This window comes from Phyllopteryx taeniolatus, chromosome 18, assembly GCF_024500385.1.
Source record: "Phyllopteryx taeniolatus isolate TA_2022b chromosome 18, UOR_Ptae_1.2, whole genome shotgun sequence".
Taxonomy (NCBI): Eukaryota; Metazoa; Chordata; class Actinopteri; order Syngnathiformes; family Syngnathidae; genus Phyllopteryx; species Phyllopteryx taeniolatus.
In genome coordinates, this window is record NC_084519.1 from 13,929,470 (window position 1) to 13,943,572 (window position 14,103).

The 14,103-nt window shown below is 42.3% G+C and overlaps 1 protein-coding gene and 48 non-coding genes across 51 annotated transcripts in view; all 49 read left to right on the plus strand.

The window, feature by feature from the left end:
- On the plus strand, positions 1-88 carry trnay-gua (transfer RNA tyrosine (anticodon GUA)). The gene is given in 2 exon segments: positions 1-37; positions 53-88. It is a non-coding gene; the product is annotated as a tRNA-Tyr (tRNA).
- Positions 1-14,103, plus strand: part of ttc13 (tetratricopeptide repeat domain 13) — a 35,066-nt gene that overhangs the window by 11,946 nt on the left and 9,017 nt on the right. The window lies entirely within an intron of this gene.
- trnay-gua (transfer RNA tyrosine (anticodon GUA)) lies at positions 174-261 on the plus strand. Its single transcript is given in 2 exon segments — positions 174-210; positions 226-261. It is a non-coding gene; the product is annotated as a tRNA-Tyr (tRNA).
- Positions 529-616, plus strand: trnay-gua (transfer RNA tyrosine (anticodon GUA)). The gene is given in 2 exon segments: positions 529-565; positions 581-616. It is a non-coding gene; the product is annotated as a tRNA-Tyr (tRNA).
- trnay-gua (transfer RNA tyrosine (anticodon GUA)) lies at positions 710-797 on the plus strand. The gene is given in 2 exon segments: positions 710-746; positions 762-797. It is a non-coding gene; the product is annotated as a tRNA-Tyr (tRNA).
- On the plus strand, positions 883-970 carry trnay-gua (transfer RNA tyrosine (anticodon GUA)). Its single transcript is given in 2 exon segments — positions 883-919; positions 935-970. It is a non-coding gene; the product is annotated as a tRNA-Tyr (tRNA).
- Positions 1,238-1,325, plus strand: trnay-gua (transfer RNA tyrosine (anticodon GUA)). The gene is given in 2 exon segments: positions 1,238-1,274; positions 1,290-1,325. It is a non-coding gene; the product is annotated as a tRNA-Tyr (tRNA).
- On the plus strand, positions 1,419-1,506 carry trnay-gua (transfer RNA tyrosine (anticodon GUA)). Its single transcript is given in 2 exon segments — positions 1,419-1,455; positions 1,471-1,506. It is a non-coding gene; the product is annotated as a tRNA-Tyr (tRNA).
- Positions 1,774-1,861, plus strand: trnay-gua (transfer RNA tyrosine (anticodon GUA)). The gene is given in 2 exon segments: positions 1,774-1,810; positions 1,826-1,861. It is a non-coding gene; the product is annotated as a tRNA-Tyr (tRNA).
- Positions 1,953-2,040, plus strand: trnay-gua (transfer RNA tyrosine (anticodon GUA)). The gene is given in 2 exon segments: positions 1,953-1,989; positions 2,005-2,040. It is a non-coding gene; the product is annotated as a tRNA-Tyr (tRNA).
- Positions 2,300-2,387, plus strand: trnay-gua (transfer RNA tyrosine (anticodon GUA)). The gene is given in 2 exon segments: positions 2,300-2,336; positions 2,352-2,387. It is a non-coding gene; the product is annotated as a tRNA-Tyr (tRNA).
- On the plus strand, positions 2,655-2,742 carry trnay-gua (transfer RNA tyrosine (anticodon GUA)). Its single transcript is given in 2 exon segments — positions 2,655-2,691; positions 2,707-2,742. It is a non-coding gene; the product is annotated as a tRNA-Tyr (tRNA).
- trnay-gua (transfer RNA tyrosine (anticodon GUA)) lies at positions 2,836-2,923 on the plus strand. The gene is given in 2 exon segments: positions 2,836-2,872; positions 2,888-2,923. It is a non-coding gene; the product is annotated as a tRNA-Tyr (tRNA).
- trnay-gua (transfer RNA tyrosine (anticodon GUA)) lies at positions 3,097-3,184 on the plus strand. The gene is given in 2 exon segments: positions 3,097-3,133; positions 3,149-3,184. It is a non-coding gene; the product is annotated as a tRNA-Tyr (tRNA).
- trnay-gua (transfer RNA tyrosine (anticodon GUA)) lies at positions 3,278-3,365 on the plus strand. The gene is given in 2 exon segments: positions 3,278-3,314; positions 3,330-3,365. It is a non-coding gene; the product is annotated as a tRNA-Tyr (tRNA).
- trnay-gua (transfer RNA tyrosine (anticodon GUA)) lies at positions 3,631-3,718 on the plus strand. The gene is given in 2 exon segments: positions 3,631-3,667; positions 3,683-3,718. It is a non-coding gene; the product is annotated as a tRNA-Tyr (tRNA).
- trnay-gua (transfer RNA tyrosine (anticodon GUA)) lies at positions 3,810-3,897 on the plus strand. Its single transcript is given in 2 exon segments — positions 3,810-3,846; positions 3,862-3,897. It is a non-coding gene; the product is annotated as a tRNA-Tyr (tRNA).
- On the plus strand, positions 4,172-4,259 carry trnay-gua (transfer RNA tyrosine (anticodon GUA)). Its single transcript is given in 2 exon segments — positions 4,172-4,208; positions 4,224-4,259. It is a non-coding gene; the product is annotated as a tRNA-Tyr (tRNA).
- On the plus strand, positions 4,353-4,440 carry trnay-gua (transfer RNA tyrosine (anticodon GUA)). Its single transcript is given in 2 exon segments — positions 4,353-4,389; positions 4,405-4,440. It is a non-coding gene; the product is annotated as a tRNA-Tyr (tRNA).
- On the plus strand, positions 4,526-4,613 carry trnay-gua (transfer RNA tyrosine (anticodon GUA)). The gene is given in 2 exon segments: positions 4,526-4,562; positions 4,578-4,613. It is a non-coding gene; the product is annotated as a tRNA-Tyr (tRNA).
- Positions 4,881-4,968, plus strand: trnay-gua (transfer RNA tyrosine (anticodon GUA)). Its single transcript is given in 2 exon segments — positions 4,881-4,917; positions 4,933-4,968. It is a non-coding gene; the product is annotated as a tRNA-Tyr (tRNA).
- Positions 5,062-5,149, plus strand: trnay-gua (transfer RNA tyrosine (anticodon GUA)). Its single transcript is given in 2 exon segments — positions 5,062-5,098; positions 5,114-5,149. It is a non-coding gene; the product is annotated as a tRNA-Tyr (tRNA).
- On the plus strand, positions 5,235-5,322 carry trnay-gua (transfer RNA tyrosine (anticodon GUA)). The gene is given in 2 exon segments: positions 5,235-5,271; positions 5,287-5,322. It is a non-coding gene; the product is annotated as a tRNA-Tyr (tRNA).
- trnay-gua (transfer RNA tyrosine (anticodon GUA)) lies at positions 5,590-5,677 on the plus strand. Its single transcript is given in 2 exon segments — positions 5,590-5,626; positions 5,642-5,677. It is a non-coding gene; the product is annotated as a tRNA-Tyr (tRNA).
- trnay-gua (transfer RNA tyrosine (anticodon GUA)) lies at positions 5,769-5,856 on the plus strand. The gene is given in 2 exon segments: positions 5,769-5,805; positions 5,821-5,856. It is a non-coding gene; the product is annotated as a tRNA-Tyr (tRNA).
- On the plus strand, positions 6,131-6,218 carry trnay-gua (transfer RNA tyrosine (anticodon GUA)). Its single transcript is given in 2 exon segments — positions 6,131-6,167; positions 6,183-6,218. It is a non-coding gene; the product is annotated as a tRNA-Tyr (tRNA).
- On the plus strand, positions 6,312-6,399 carry trnay-gua (transfer RNA tyrosine (anticodon GUA)). Its single transcript is given in 2 exon segments — positions 6,312-6,348; positions 6,364-6,399. It is a non-coding gene; the product is annotated as a tRNA-Tyr (tRNA).
- Positions 6,491-6,578, plus strand: trnay-gua (transfer RNA tyrosine (anticodon GUA)). The gene is given in 2 exon segments: positions 6,491-6,527; positions 6,543-6,578. It is a non-coding gene; the product is annotated as a tRNA-Tyr (tRNA).
- Positions 6,853-6,940, plus strand: trnay-gua (transfer RNA tyrosine (anticodon GUA)). Its single transcript is given in 2 exon segments — positions 6,853-6,889; positions 6,905-6,940. It is a non-coding gene; the product is annotated as a tRNA-Tyr (tRNA).
- On the plus strand, positions 7,034-7,121 carry trnay-gua (transfer RNA tyrosine (anticodon GUA)). The gene is given in 2 exon segments: positions 7,034-7,070; positions 7,086-7,121. It is a non-coding gene; the product is annotated as a tRNA-Tyr (tRNA).
- On the plus strand, positions 7,207-7,294 carry trnay-gua (transfer RNA tyrosine (anticodon GUA)). The gene is given in 2 exon segments: positions 7,207-7,243; positions 7,259-7,294. It is a non-coding gene; the product is annotated as a tRNA-Tyr (tRNA).
- trnay-gua (transfer RNA tyrosine (anticodon GUA)) lies at positions 7,381-7,468 on the plus strand. The gene is given in 2 exon segments: positions 7,381-7,417; positions 7,433-7,468. It is a non-coding gene; the product is annotated as a tRNA-Tyr (tRNA).
- Positions 7,736-7,823, plus strand: trnay-gua (transfer RNA tyrosine (anticodon GUA)). Its single transcript is given in 2 exon segments — positions 7,736-7,772; positions 7,788-7,823. It is a non-coding gene; the product is annotated as a tRNA-Tyr (tRNA).
- trnay-gua (transfer RNA tyrosine (anticodon GUA)) lies at positions 7,917-8,004 on the plus strand. The gene is given in 2 exon segments: positions 7,917-7,953; positions 7,969-8,004. It is a non-coding gene; the product is annotated as a tRNA-Tyr (tRNA).
- trnay-gua (transfer RNA tyrosine (anticodon GUA)) lies at positions 8,098-8,185 on the plus strand. Its single transcript is given in 2 exon segments — positions 8,098-8,134; positions 8,150-8,185. It is a non-coding gene; the product is annotated as a tRNA-Tyr (tRNA).
- On the plus strand, positions 8,277-8,364 carry trnay-gua (transfer RNA tyrosine (anticodon GUA)). The gene is given in 2 exon segments: positions 8,277-8,313; positions 8,329-8,364. It is a non-coding gene; the product is annotated as a tRNA-Tyr (tRNA).
- Positions 8,639-8,726, plus strand: trnay-gua (transfer RNA tyrosine (anticodon GUA)). Its single transcript is given in 2 exon segments — positions 8,639-8,675; positions 8,691-8,726. It is a non-coding gene; the product is annotated as a tRNA-Tyr (tRNA).
- On the plus strand, positions 8,820-8,907 carry trnay-gua (transfer RNA tyrosine (anticodon GUA)). Its single transcript is given in 2 exon segments — positions 8,820-8,856; positions 8,872-8,907. It is a non-coding gene; the product is annotated as a tRNA-Tyr (tRNA).
- trnay-gua (transfer RNA tyrosine (anticodon GUA)) lies at positions 9,001-9,088 on the plus strand. The gene is given in 2 exon segments: positions 9,001-9,037; positions 9,053-9,088. It is a non-coding gene; the product is annotated as a tRNA-Tyr (tRNA).
- On the plus strand, positions 9,182-9,269 carry trnay-gua (transfer RNA tyrosine (anticodon GUA)). Its single transcript is given in 2 exon segments — positions 9,182-9,218; positions 9,234-9,269. It is a non-coding gene; the product is annotated as a tRNA-Tyr (tRNA).
- On the plus strand, positions 9,356-9,443 carry trnay-gua (transfer RNA tyrosine (anticodon GUA)). The gene is given in 2 exon segments: positions 9,356-9,392; positions 9,408-9,443. It is a non-coding gene; the product is annotated as a tRNA-Tyr (tRNA).
- trnay-gua (transfer RNA tyrosine (anticodon GUA)) lies at positions 9,709-9,796 on the plus strand. The gene is given in 2 exon segments: positions 9,709-9,745; positions 9,761-9,796. It is a non-coding gene; the product is annotated as a tRNA-Tyr (tRNA).
- Positions 9,890-9,977, plus strand: trnay-gua (transfer RNA tyrosine (anticodon GUA)). The gene is given in 2 exon segments: positions 9,890-9,926; positions 9,942-9,977. It is a non-coding gene; the product is annotated as a tRNA-Tyr (tRNA).
- On the plus strand, positions 12,397-12,484 carry trnay-gua (transfer RNA tyrosine (anticodon GUA)). Its single transcript is given in 2 exon segments — positions 12,397-12,433; positions 12,449-12,484. It is a non-coding gene; the product is annotated as a tRNA-Tyr (tRNA).
- On the plus strand, positions 12,752-12,839 carry trnay-gua (transfer RNA tyrosine (anticodon GUA)). Its single transcript is given in 2 exon segments — positions 12,752-12,788; positions 12,804-12,839. It is a non-coding gene; the product is annotated as a tRNA-Tyr (tRNA).
- On the plus strand, positions 13,114-13,201 carry trnay-gua (transfer RNA tyrosine (anticodon GUA)). The gene is given in 2 exon segments: positions 13,114-13,150; positions 13,166-13,201. It is a non-coding gene; the product is annotated as a tRNA-Tyr (tRNA).
- On the plus strand, positions 13,474-13,561 carry trnay-gua (transfer RNA tyrosine (anticodon GUA)). Its single transcript is given in 2 exon segments — positions 13,474-13,510; positions 13,526-13,561. It is a non-coding gene; the product is annotated as a tRNA-Tyr (tRNA).
- trnay-gua (transfer RNA tyrosine (anticodon GUA)) lies at positions 13,653-13,740 on the plus strand. Its single transcript is given in 2 exon segments — positions 13,653-13,689; positions 13,705-13,740. It is a non-coding gene; the product is annotated as a tRNA-Tyr (tRNA).
- On the plus strand, positions 14,016-14,103 carry trnay-gua (transfer RNA tyrosine (anticodon GUA)). The gene is given in 2 exon segments: positions 14,016-14,052; positions 14,068-14,103. It is a non-coding gene; the product is annotated as a tRNA-Tyr (tRNA).

The window sequence follows — 14,103 nt, forward strand, 5'->3', positions numbered from 1 at the left end:
CCTTCGATAACTCAGTTGGTAGAGCGGAGGACTGTAGAGGTTTAAAGCTGGAATCCTTAGGTCGCTGGTTCAATTCTGGCTCGAAGGATCTTTTTGAGAATCTTCAATCTTTATCTTCATCTTGAGAAAATGAAAATTACTCCATTCTACGCAAACCGTTTAACCGCAGTATCCCTTCGATAGCTCAGTTGGTAGAGCGGAGGACTGTAGAGGTTTAAAGCAGCAATCCTTAGGTCGCTGGTTCAATTCTGGCTCGAAGGATGTTTTTGAGAATCTTTATCCAAATCCAAACCCGCTTGAGAAAATGAAATTACTCCATTCTACACAAACCTTTAAACCACAGTATCCCTTCGATAACGCAGTTGGTAGAGCAGAGGACTGTAGAGGTTTAAAGCTGAAATCCTTAGGTCGCTGGTTCAATTCTGGCTCGAAGGATGTTTTTGAGAATCTTCAATCTTTATCTTAATCCAAACCCATTCAAGAAAATGAAATTACTCCATTCTACACAAACCATTAGATTGTGGTATCCCTTCGATAGCTCAGTTGGTAGAGCGGAGGACTGTAGAGGTTTAAAGCTGAAATCCTTAGGGCGCTGGTTCAATTCTGGCTCGAAGGATCTTTTTGAGAATCTTCAATCTTTATCTTAATCCAAACCCGCTTGAGAAAATGAAATTACTCCATTCTACACAAACCGTTAGACCACAGTATCCCTTCGATAGCTCAGTTGGTAGAGCGGAGGGCTGTAGAGGTTTAAAGCTGAAATCCTTAGGTCGCTGGTTCAATTCTGGCTCGAAGGATCTTTTTGAGAATCTTCAATCTTTATCTTCATCTTGAGAAAATGAAAGTTACTCCATTCTACGCAAACCGTTTAACCGCAGTATCCCTTCGATAGCTCAGTTGGTAGAGCGGAGGACTGTAAAGGTTTAAAGCAGCAATCCTTAGGTCGCTGGTTCAATTCTGGCTCGAAGGATGTTTTTGAGAATCTTTATCCAAATCCAAACCCGCTTGAGAAAATGAAATTACTCCATTCTACACAAACCGTTAAACAACAGTATCCCTTCGATAACGCAGTTGGTAGAGCAGAGGACTGTAGAGGTTTAAAGCTGAAATCCTTAGGTCACTGGTTCAATTCTGGCTCGAAGGATGTTTTTGAGAATCTTCAATCTTTATCTTAATCCAAACCCGCTTGAGAAAATGAAATTACTCCATTCTACACAAACCATTAGATTGTGGTATCCCTTCGATAGCTCAGTTGGTAGAGCGCAGGACTGTAGAGGTTTAAAGCTGAAATCCTTAGGTCGCTGGTTCAATTCTGGCTCGAAGGATCTTTTTGAGAATCTTCAATCTTTATCTTAATCCAAACCCCCTTGAGAAAATGAAATTACTCCATTCTACACAAACCATTAAACCACAGTATCCCTTCGATAGCTCAGTTGGTAGAGCGGAGGACTGTAGAGGTTTAAAGCTGAAATCCTTAGGTCGCTGGTTCAATTCTGGCTCGAAGGATCTTTTTGAGAATCTTTATCCAAATCCAAACCCGCTTGAGAAAATGAAATTACTCCATTCTACACAAACCGTTAAACCACAGTATCCCTTCGATAACGCAGTTGTTAGAGCAGAGGACTGTAGAGGTTTAAAGCTGAAATCCTTAGGTCGCTGGTTCAGTTCTGGCTCGAAGGTTGTTTTTGAGAATCTTCAATCTTTATCTTAATCCAAACCCATTCAAGAAAATGAAATTACTCCATTCTACACAAACCATTAGATTGTGGTATCCCTTCGATAGCTCAGTTGGTAGAGCGGAGGACTGTAGAGGTTTAAAGCTGAAATCCTTAGGTCGCTGGTTCAATTCTGGCTCGAAGGATCTTTTTGAGAATCTTCAATCTTTATCTTCATCCAAACCTTCGAGAAAAGGAAATTACTCCATTCTACACAAACCGTGAAACTGCAGTATCCCTTCGATAGCTCAGTTGGTAGAGCGGAGGACTGTAGAGGTTTAAAGCTGAAATCATTAGGTCGCTGGTTCAATTCTGGCTCGAAGGATCTTTTTGAGAATCTTCAATCTTTATCTTCATCTTGAGAAAATGAAAATTACTCCATTCTACGCAAACCGTTCAACCGCAGTATCCCTTCGATAGCTCAGTTGGTAGAGCGGAGGACTGTAGAGGTTTAAAGCAGCAATCCTTAGGTCGGTGGTTCAATTCTGGCTCGAAGGATGTTTTTGAGAATCTTTATCCAAATCCAAACCCGCTTGAGAAAATGAAATTACTCCATTCTACACAAACCGTTAAATCACAGTATCCCTTCGATAGCTCAGTTGGTAGAGCGGAGGACTGTAGAGGTTTAAAGCTGAAATCCTTAGGTCGCTGGTTCAATTCTGGCTCGAAGGATCTTTTTGAGAATCTTTATCCAAATCCAAACCCGCTTGAGAAAATGAAATTACTCCATTCCACACAAACCGTTAAACCACAGTATCCCTTCGATAACGCAGCTGGTAGAGCAGAGGACTGTAGAGGTTTAAAGCTGAAATCCTTAGGTCGCTGGTTCAATTCTGGCTCGAAGGATGTTTTTGAGAATCTTCAATCTTGATCTTAATCCAAACCCGCTTGAGAAAATGAAATTACTCCATTCTACACAAACCATTAGATTGTGGTATCCCTTCGATAGCTCAGTTGGTAGAGCGGAGGACTGTAGAGGTTTAAAGCTGAAATCCTTAGGTCGCTGGTTCAATTCTGGCTCGAAGGATCTTTTTGAGAATCTTCAATCTTTATCTTAATCCAAACCCGTTCGAGAAAAGGAAATTACTCCATTCTACACAAACCTTTAGACTGCAGTGTCCCTTCGATAGCTCAGTTGGTAGAGCGGAGGACTGTAGAGGTTTAAAGCTGAAATCCTTAGGTCGCTGGTTCAATTCTGGCTCGAAGGATGTTTTTGAGAATCTTCAATCTTTATCTTAATCCAAACCCGCTTGAGAAAATGAAATTACTCCATTCTACACAAACCATTAGATTGTGGTATCCCTTCGATAGCTCAGTTGGTAGAGCGGAGGACTGTAGAGGTTTAAAGCTGAAATCCTTAGGTCGCTGGTTCAATTCTGTCCCTTCGATAGCTCAGTTGGTAGAGCGGAGGACTGTAGAGGTTTAAAGCTGAAATCCTTAGGTCGCTGGTTCAATTCAGGCTCGAAGGATCTTTTTGAGAATCTTCAATCTTTATCTTAATCCAAACCCGCTTGAGAAAATGAAATTACTCCATTCTACACAAACCGTTAAACCACAGTATCCCTTCGATAACTCAGTTGGTAGAGCGGAGGACTGTAGAGGTTTAAAGCTGAAATCCTTAGGTCGCTGGTTCAATTCTGGCTCGAAGGATCTTTTTGAGAATCTTCAATCTTTATCTTCATCTTGAGAAAATGAAATTACTCCATTCTACACAAACCATTAAACCACAGTATCCCTTCGATAACGCAGTTGGTAGAGCAGAGGACTGTAGAGGTTTAAAGCTTAAATCCTTAGGTCGCTGGTTCAATTCTGGCTCGAAGGATGTTTTTGAGAATCTTCAATCTTTATCTTAATCCAAACCCATTCAAGAAAATGAAATTACTCCATTCTACACAAACCATTACATTGTGGTATCCCTTCGATAGCTCAGTTGGTAGAGCGGAGGACTGTAGAGGTTTAAAGCTGAAATCCTTAGGTCGCTGGTTCAATTCTGGCTCGAAGGATCTTTTTGAGAATCTTCAATCTTTATCTTCATCCAAACCTTAGAGAAAAGGAAATTACTCCATTCTACACAAACCGTGAAACTGCAGTATCCCTTCGATAGCTCAGTTGGTAGAGCGGAGGACTGTAGAGGTTTAAAGCTGAAATCATTAGGTCGCTGGTTCAATTCTGGCTCGAAGGATCTTTTTGAGAATCTTCAATCTTTATCTTAATCCAAACCTGTTCGAGAAAAGTAAATTACTCCATTCTACACAAACCGTTAAACCACAGTATCCCTTCGATAACGCAGTTGGTAGAGCAGAGGACTGTAGAGGTTTAAAGCTGAAATCCTTAGGTCGCTGGTTCAATTCTGGCTTGAAGGATGTTTTTGAGAATCTTCAATCTTTATCTTAATCCAAACCCATTCAAGAAAATGAAATTACTCCATTTTACACAAACCATTAGATTGTGGTGTCCCTTCGATAGCTCAGTTGGTAGAGCGGAGGACTGTAGAGGTTTAAAGCTGAAATCCTTAGGTCGCTGGTTCAATTCTGGCTCGAAGGATCTTTTTGAGAATCTTCAATCTTTATCTTAATCCAAACCCGCTTGAGAAAATGAAATTACTCCATTCTACACAAACCGTTAAACCACAGTATCCCTTCGATAACTCAGTTGGTAGAGCGGAGGACTGTAGAGGTTTAAAGCTGAAATCCTTAGGTCGCTGGTTCAATTCTGGCTCGAAGGATCTTTTTGAGAATCTTCAATCTTTATCTTCATCTTGAGAAAATGAAAATTACTCCATTCTACGCAAACCGTTTAACCGCAGTATCCCTTCGATAGCTCAGTTGGTAGAGCGGAGGACTGTAGAGGTTTAAAGCAGCAATCCTTAGGTCGCTGGTTCAATTCTGGCTCGAAGGATGTTTTTGAGAATCTTTATCCAAATCCAAACCCGCTTGAGAAAATGAAATTACTCCATTCTACACAAACCGTTAAACCACAGTATCCCTTCGATAACGCAGTTGGTAGAGCAGAGGACTGTAGAGGTTTAAAGCTGAAATCCTTAGGTCGCTGGTTCAATTCTGGCTCGAAGGATGTTTTTGAGAATCTTCAATCTTTATCTTAATCCAAACCCATTCAAGAAAATGAAATTACTCCATTCTACACAAACCATTAGATTGTGGTATCCCTTCGATAGCTCAGTTGGTAGAGCGGAGGACTGTAGAGGTTTAAAGCTGAAATCCTTAGGTCGCTGGTTCAATTCTGGCTCGAAGGATCTTTTTGAGAATCTTCAATCTTTATCTTAATCCAAACCCGCTTGAGAAAATGAAATTACTCCATTCTACACAAACCGTTAGACCACAGTATCCCTTCGATAGCTCAGTTGGTAGAGCGGAGGACTGTAGAGGTTTAAAGCTGAAATCCTTAGGTCGCTGGTTCAATTCTGGCTCGAAGGATCTTTTTGAGAATCTTCAATCTTTATCTTCATCTTGAGAAAATGAAAGTTACTCCATTCTACGCAAACCGTTTAACCGCAGTATCCCTTCGATAGCTCAGTTGGTAGAGCGGAGGACTGTAGAGGTTTAAAGCTGAAATCCTTAGGTCGCTGGTTCAATTCTGGCTCGAAGGATCTTTTTGAGAATCTTTATCCAAATCCAAACCCGCTTGAGAAAATGAAATTACTCCATTCTACACAAACCATTAAACCACAGTATCCCTTCGATAACGCAGTTGTTAGAGCAGAGGACTGTAGAGGTTTAAAGCTGAAATCCTTAGGTCGCTGGTTCAGTTCTGGCTCGAAGGTTGTTTTTGAGAATCTTCAATCTTTATCTTAATCCAAACCCATTCAAGAAAATGAAATTACTCCATTCTACACAAACCATTAGATTGTGGTATCCCTTCGATAGCTCAGTTGGTAGAGCGGAGGACTGTAGAGGTTTAAAGCTGAAATCCTTAGGTCGCTGGTTCAATTCTGGCTCGAAGGATCTTTTTGAGAATCTTCAATCTTTATCTTCATCCAAACCTTCGAGAAAAGGAAATTACTCCATTCTACACAAACCGTGAAACTGTGGTATCCCTTCGATAGCTCAGTTGGTAGAGCGGAGGACTGTAGAGGTTTAAAGCTGAAATCATTAGGTCGCTGGTTCAATTCTGGCTCGAAGGATCTTTTTGAGAATCTTCAATCTTTATCTTAATCCAAACCTGTTCGAGAAAAGTAAATTACTCCATTCTACACAAACCGTTAAACCACAGTATCCCTTCGATAACGCAGTTGGTAGAGCAGAGGACTGTAGAGGTTTAAAGCTGAAATCCTTAGGTCGCTGGTTCAATTCTGGCTCGAAGGATGTTTTTGAGAATCTTCAATCTTTATCTTAATCCAAACCCATTCAAGAAAATGAAATTACTCCATTTTACACAAACCATTAGATTGTGGTGTCCCTTCGATAGCTCAGTTGGTAGAGTGGAGGACTGTAGAGGTTTAAAGCTGAAATCCTTAGGTCGCTGGTTCAATTCTGGCTCGAAGGATCTTTTTGAGAATCTTCAATCTTTATCTTAATCCAAACCCGCTTGAGAAAATGAAATTACTCCATTCTACACAAACCATTAGATTGTGGTATCCCTTCGATAGCTCAGTTGGTAGAGCGGAGGACTGTAGAGGTTTAAAGCTGAAATCCTTAGGTCGCTGGTTCAATTCTGGCTCGAAGGATCTTTTTGAGAATCTTCAATCTTTATCTTCATCCAAACCTTCGAGAAAAGGAAATTACTCCATTCTACACAAACCGTGAAACTGCAGTATCCCTTCGATAGCTCAGTTGGTAGAGCGGAGGACTGTAGAGGTTTAAAGCTGAAATCATTAGGTCGCTGGTTCAATTCTGGCTCGAAGGATCTTTTTGAGAATCTTCAATCTTTATCTTAATCCAAACCTGTTCGAGAAAAGTAAATTACTCCATTCTACACAAACCGTTAAACCACAGTATCCCTTCGATAACGCAGTTGGTAGAGCAGAGGACTGTAGAGGTTTAAAGCTGAAATCGTTAGGTCGCTGGTTCAATTCTGGCTCGAAGGATGTTTTTGAGAATCTTCAGTCTTTATCTTAATCCAAACCCATTCAAGAAAATGAAATTACTCCATTTTACACAAACCATTAGATTGTGGTGTCCCTTCGATAGCTCAGTTGGTAGAGTGGAGGACTGTAGAGGTTTAAAGCTGAAATCCTTAGGTCGCTGGTTCAATTCTGGCTCGAAGGATCTTTTTGAGAATCTTCAATCTTTATCTTAATCCAAACCCGCTTGAGAAAATGAAATTACTCCATTCTACACAAACCGTTAGACCACAGTATCCCTTCGATAGCTCAGTTGGTAGAGCGGAGGACTGTAGAGGTTTAAAGCTGAAATCCTTAGGTCGCTGGTTCAATTCTGGCTCGAAGGATCTTTTTGAGAATCTTCAATCTTTATCTTCATCTTGAGAAAATGAAAATTACTCCATTCTACGCAAACCGTTTAACCGCAGTATCCCTTCGATAGCTCAGTTGGTAGAGCGGAGGACTGTAGAGGTTTAAAGCAGCAATCCTTAGGTCGCTGGTTCAATTCTGGCTCGAAGGATGTTTTTGAGAATCTTTATCCAAATCCAAACCCGCTTGAGAAAATGAAATTACTCCATTCTACACAAACCGTTAAATCACAGTATCCCTTCGATAGCTCAGTTGGTAGAGCGGAGGACTGTAGAGGTTTAAAGCTGAAATCCTTAGGTCGCTGGTTCAATTCTGGCTCGAAGGATCTTTTTGAGAATCTTTATCCAAATCCAAACCCGCTTGAGAAAATGAAATTACTCCATTCCACACAAACCGTTAAACCACAGTATCCCTTCGATAACGCAGTTGGTAGAGCAGAGGACTGTAGAGGTTTAAAGCTGAAATCCTTAGGTCGCTGGTTCAATTCTGGCTCGAAGGATGTTTTTGAGAATCTTCAATCTTTATCTTAATCCAAACCCGCTTGAGAAAATGAAATTACTCCATTCTACACAAACCATTAGATTGTGGTATCCCTTCGATAGCTCAGTTGGTAGAGCGGAGGACTGTAGAGGTTTAAAGCTGAAATCCTTAGGTCGCTGGTTCAATTCTGGCTCGAAGGATCTTTTTGAGAATCTTCAATCTTTATCTTAATCCAAACCCGTTCGAGAAAAGGAAATTACTCCATTCTACACAAACCTTTAGACTGCAGTGTCCCTTCGATAGCTCAGTTGGTAGAGCGGAGGACTGTAGAGGTTTAAAGCTGAAATCCTTAGGTCGCTGGTTCAATTCTGGCTCGAAGGATGTTTTTGAGAATCTTCAATCTTTATCTTAATCCAAACCCGCTTGAGAAAATGAAATTACTCCATTCTACACAAACCATTAGATTGTGGTATCCCTTCGATAGCTCAGTTGGTAGAGCGGAGGACTGTAGAGGTTTAAAGCTGAAATCCTTAGGTCGCTGGTTCAATTCTGGCTCGAAGGATCTTTTTGAGAATCTTCAATCTTTATCTTCATCCAAACCTTGGAGAAAAGGAAATTACTCCATTCTACACAAACCTTTAGATTGCAGTATCCCTTCGATAGCTCAGTTGGTAGAGCGGAGGACTGTAGAGGTTTAAAGCAGCAATCCTTAGGTCGCTGGTTCAATTCTGGCTCGAAGGATGTTTTTGAGAATCTTCAATCTTTATCCAAATCCAAACTCGCTTGAGAAAATGAAATTACTCCATTCTACACAAACCGTTAAACCACAGTATCCCTTCGATAACGCAGTTGGTAGAGCAGAGGACTGTAGAGGTTTAAAGCTGAAATCCTTAGGTCGCTGGTTCAATTCTGGCTCGAAGGATGTTTTTGAGAATCTTCAATCTTTATCTTAATCCAAACCCATTCAAGAAAATGAAATTACTCCATTCTACACAAACCATTAGATTGTGGTATCCCTTCGATAGCTCAGTTGGTAGAGCGGAGGACTGTAGAGGTTTAAAGCTGAAATCCTTAGGTCGCTGGTTCAATTCTGGCTCGAAGGATCTTTTTGAGAATCTTCAATCTTTATCTTAATCCAAACCCGCTTGAGAAAATGAAATTACTCCATTCTACACAAACCGTTAAACCACAGTATCCCTTCGATAGCTCAGTTGGTAGAGCGGAGGACTGTAGAGGTTTAAAGCTGAAATCCTTAGGTCGCTGGTTCAATTCTGGCTCGAAGGATGTTTTTGAGAATCTTCAATCTTTATCTTAATCCAAACCCATTCAAGAAAATGAAATTACTCCATTCTACACAAACCATTAGATTGTGGTATCCCTTCGATAGCTCAGTTGGTAGAGCGGAGGACTGTAGAGGTTTAAAGCTGAAATCCTTAGGTCGCTGGTTCAATTCTGGCTCGAAGGATCTTTTTGAGAATCTTCAATCTTTATCTTAATCCAAACCCGCTTGAGAAAATGAAATTACTCCATTCTACACAAACCATTAAACCACAGTATCCCTTCGATAGCTCAGTTGGTAGAGCGGAGGACTGTAGAGGTTTAAAGCTGAAATCCTTAGGTCGCTGGTTCAATTCTGGCTCGAAGGATCTTTTTTTAGAATCTTCAATCTTTATCTTCAGCTTGAGAAAATGAAAATTACTCCATTCTACGCAAACCATTTAACCACAGTATCCCTTCGATAGCTCAGTTGGTAGAGCGGAGGACTGTAGAGGTTTAAAGCAGCAATCCTTAGGTCGCTGGTTCAATTCTGGCTCGAAGGATGTTTTTGAGAATCTTTATCCAAATCCAAACCCGCTTGAGAAAATGAAATTACTCCATTCTACACAAACCATTAAACCACAGTATCCCTTCGATAACGCAGTTGGTAGAGCAGAGGACTGTAGAGGTTTAAAGCTGAAGTCTTTAGGTCGCTGGTTCAATTCTGGCTCGAAGGATGTTTTTGAGAATCTTCAATCTTTCTTAATCCAAACCCATTCAAGAAAATGAAATTACTCCATTCTACACAAACCATTAGACTGTGGTATCCCTTCGATAGCTCAGTTGGTAGAGCGGAGGACTGTAGAGGTTTAAAGCTGAAATCCTTAGGTCGCTGGTTCAATTCTGGCTCGAAGGATCTTTTTGAGAATCTTCAATCTTTATCTTAATCCAAACCCGCTTGAGAAAATGAAATTACTCCATTCTACACAAACCGTTAAACCACAGTATCCCTTCGATAGCTCAGTTGGTAGAGCGGAGGACTGTAGAGGTTTAAAGCTGAAATCCTTAGGTCGCTGGTTCAATTCTGGCTCGAAGGATCTTTTTGAGAATCTTCAATCTTTATCTTCATCTTGAGAAAATGAAAATTACTCCATTCTACGCAAACCATCCTATATCACATCCTATATCAGTTTCTGTGAAGAGGTCTGTGTTCCAACAAAATCATTTCGCACATTCAACAACAATAAGCCGTGGTTCACTGCTAAACTTAAGCAGCTTCGCCAAGCTAAGGAGGACGCATATCAGAGCGGGGACAGGGCCCTGTATAATCGAGCTAGAAACCAGCTGACCAAAGAAATTAACATTGCAAAGAGGATCTATACAGCAAAGTTGGAAAAACAGTTTAGCGCAAACGACTCTAAATCAGTCTGGCATGCATTCCAGTCGCTGACTAATTACAAGCGACGATCCCCCCAAGCTGAGAACAATAGCACACTAGCCAACGACTTGAATACCTTCTACTGCAGATTTGAAAAGGACAGTTTCACACCACACACCAATCCGGCCGCACCCGCGACCACAATCACACCCCTGACCTCTGCGTTAACCATCCATGAACAGGATGTGAGACGCATCTTCAAACAACAAAAGATTAACAAAGCGGCAGGCCCGGACCACGTGTCTCCATCCTGCCTCAAAGTCTGCGCGGACCAGCTCGCGCCAGTCTTCACTCAGATCTTCAACAGATCACTGGAAATGTGCGAAGTTCCATCCTGCTTCAAACGCTCCACCATCATCCCAGTCCCCAAGAAACCTGCAATCTCGGGTCTGAATGACTACAGGCCTGTCGCTTTGACATCTGTGGTCATGAAGTCCTTTGAACGTCTTGTGCTGGACCACCTCAAGAGTGTCACAGGTCCCCTGCTGGACCCCCTGCAGTTTGCCTACCAAGCGAACAGATCTGCGGATGATGCAGTCAACATGGGACTGCACTTCATCCTAGAACACCTCGACAGTGCAGGGACCTACGCGAGGATCCTGTTCGTGGACTTCAGCTCAGCGTTCAACACCATCATCCCTGAACTCCTTTCATCCAAGCTTCTCCAGCTCAGCGTCTCACCTGCCATCTGCCAGTGGATTACCAGCTTTCTGACGGGCAGGACACAGCAGGTCAGGCTGGGGGAGGCCACCTCATCCACACGCAGCATCAGCACTGGGGCGCCCCAAGGTTGTGTCCTCTCTCCGCTGCTCTTCTCTCTCTACACGAACGACTGCACCTCAGCGAACCCGACTGTCAAACTCCTGAAGTTTGCAGATGACACCACTGTCATCGGCCTCATCAAGGACGGTGACGAGTCTGCATATCGACAGGAAGCGGAGCGGCTGGAGCTGTGGTGCGGCCGACACAACCTGGAGCTGAACACGCTCAAGACTGTAGAGATGATCGTGGACTTCAGGAGCCATCCTTTGCCACAACTGCCCCTCACGCTGTCCAGCTGCCTTGTGTCAACCGTCGAGACCTTCAAGTTCCTGGGAATTACAATCTCCCAGGACCTGAAGTGGGCGACCAACATCAACTCCGTCCTCAAAAAGGCCCAGCAGAGGATGTACTTCCTGCGGCTTCTGAGAAAGCATGGCCTGCCACCGGAGCTGCTGAGACAGTTCTACACAGCGGTCATCGAATCAGTCCTGTGTTCTTCCATCACAGTCTGGTTTGGTGCTGCTACAAAAAAGGACAAACTCCGACTGCAACGGACAATCAAAACTGCTGAAAGGATTGTCGGTACCCCCCTACCCACCCTTGAGGACTTGCACGCTGCCAGAACTAAGACAAGGGCGTGCAAAATCCTCTCGGACCCTCCCCACCCTGGTCACCAGCTCTTCCAGCTCCTTCCCTCAGGTAGGCGCTACCGATCAATGCAAACTAGAACTAGTAGACATTCCAACAGCTTCTTCCCTCTTGCAATCAACTTCTTGAACAGCTAACTTACAATTCCAGTACAACAAGCTGGCAATTTTTTGACTTGAGTTCGTTGTCACATTTCTGTATTATGTATTACTCGTGCACTCACTGTAGTTGTCTCGCCGTGCTGCACTATTTGCATATAGTGGCCACTCATGCCAGAGTAGTATCTGCTCCATTTGCACACTGATTGAGGAGTATCTGTAACATTTGCACAACCATTGTCCCAGATTATCGCAGTACTCGTCACTTTAAACCGCATACACTCCTTGAAGTCTCAGTGCCCTTTGCACAATGGTCATTGCACCGGACTATTGCGATATTAGCCATTCGAACTGAGGACTCTGCATCTTTTTGCACAATTGTTGTTTGTTGTTGTTTTCTGTTAATGTCTTTATGTCTCCAAAGTGTTCTGTAAATTGACTGTCTGTTGTACTAGAGCGGCTCCAACTACCGGAGACAAATTCCTTGTGTGTTTTGGACATACTTGGCAAATAAAGATGATTCTGATTCTGATTCTGATTCTGATTCTGAAACCATTAAACCACAGTATCCCTTCGATAGCTCAGTTGGTAGAGCGGAGGACTGTAGAGGTTTAAAGCAGCAATCCTTAGGTCGCTGGTTCAATTCTGGCTCGAAGGATGTTTTTGAGAATCTTTATCCAAATCCAAACCCGCTTGAGAAAATGAAATTACTCCATTCTACACAAACCATTAAACCACAGTATCCCTTCGATAACGCAGTTGGTAGAGCAGAGGACTGTAGAGGTTTAAAGCTGAAATCCTTAGGTCGCTGGTTCAATTCTGGCTCGAAGGATGTTTTTGAGAATCTTCAATCTTTATCTTAATCCAAACCCGCTTGAGAAAATGAAATTACTCCATTCTACACAAACCATTGGATTGTGGTATCCCTTCGATAGCTCAGTTGGTAGAGCGGAGGACTGTAGAGGTTTAAAGCTGAAATCCTTAGTTCGCTGGTTCAATTCTGGCTTGAAGGATGTTTTTGAGAATCTTCAATCTTTATCCAAATCCAAACTCGCTTGAGAAAATGAAATTACTCCATTCTACACAAACCGTTAGACTGCAGTATACCTTCGATAGCTCAGCTGGTAGAGTGGAAGACTGTAGAGGTTTAAAGCAGCAATCCTTAGGTCGCTGGTTCAATTCTGGCTCGAAGGATGTTTTTGAGAATCTTCAATCTTTATCTTCATCCAAACCCGTTCGAGAAAAGTAAATTACTCCATTCTACACAAACCTTTAAATTGCAGTATCCCTTCGATAGCTCAGTTGGTAGAGCGGAGGACTGTAGAGGTTTAAATCTGAAATCCTTAGGTCGCTGGTTCAATTCTGGCTCGAAGGAGCTTTTTGAGAATCTTCAATCTTTATCTTAATCCAAACCCGTTCGAGAAAAGGAAATTACTCCATTCTACACAAACCGTTAGACTGCAGTATCCCTTTGATAACTCAGTTGGTAGAGCGGAGGACTGTAGAGGTTTAAAGCAGCAATCCTTAGGTCGCTGGTTCAATTCTGGCTCGAAGGATATTTTTGAGAATCTTCAATCTTTATCCAAATCCACTCGCTTGAGAAAATGAAATGACTCCATTCTACACAAACCGTGAAAGCGAGGTATCCCTTCGATAGCTCAGTTGGTAGACCGGAGGACTGTAGAGGTTTAAAGCAGCAATCCTTAGGTCGCTGGTTCAATTCTGGCTCGAAGGATCTTTTTGAGAATCTTCAATCTTGATCTTCATCCAAACCTTCGAGAAAAGAAAATTACTCCATTCTAGACAAACCATCAGACTGCAGTATCCCTTCGATAGCTCAGTTGGTAGAGCGGAGGACTGTAGAGGTTTAAAGCTGAAATCCTTAGGTCGCTGGTTCAATTCTGGCTCGAAGGATCTTTTTGAGAATCTTCAATCTTTATCTTAATCCAAACCCGTTCGAGAAAAGGAAATTACTCCATTCTACACAAACCGTTAGACTGCAGTATCACCTTCGATAGCTCAGTTGGTAGAGTGGAGAACTGTAGAGGTTTAAAGCAGCAATACTTAGGGCGCTGGTTCAATTCTGGCTCGAAGGATGTTTTTGAGAATCTTCAATCTTTATCTTCATCCAAACCCGTTCGAGAAAAGTAAATTACTCCATTCTACACAAACCTTTAAATTGCAGTATCCCTTCGATAGCTCAGTTGGTAGAGCGGAGGACTGTAGAGGTTTAAAGCTGAAATCCTTAGGTCGCTGGTTCAATTCTGGCTCGAAGGA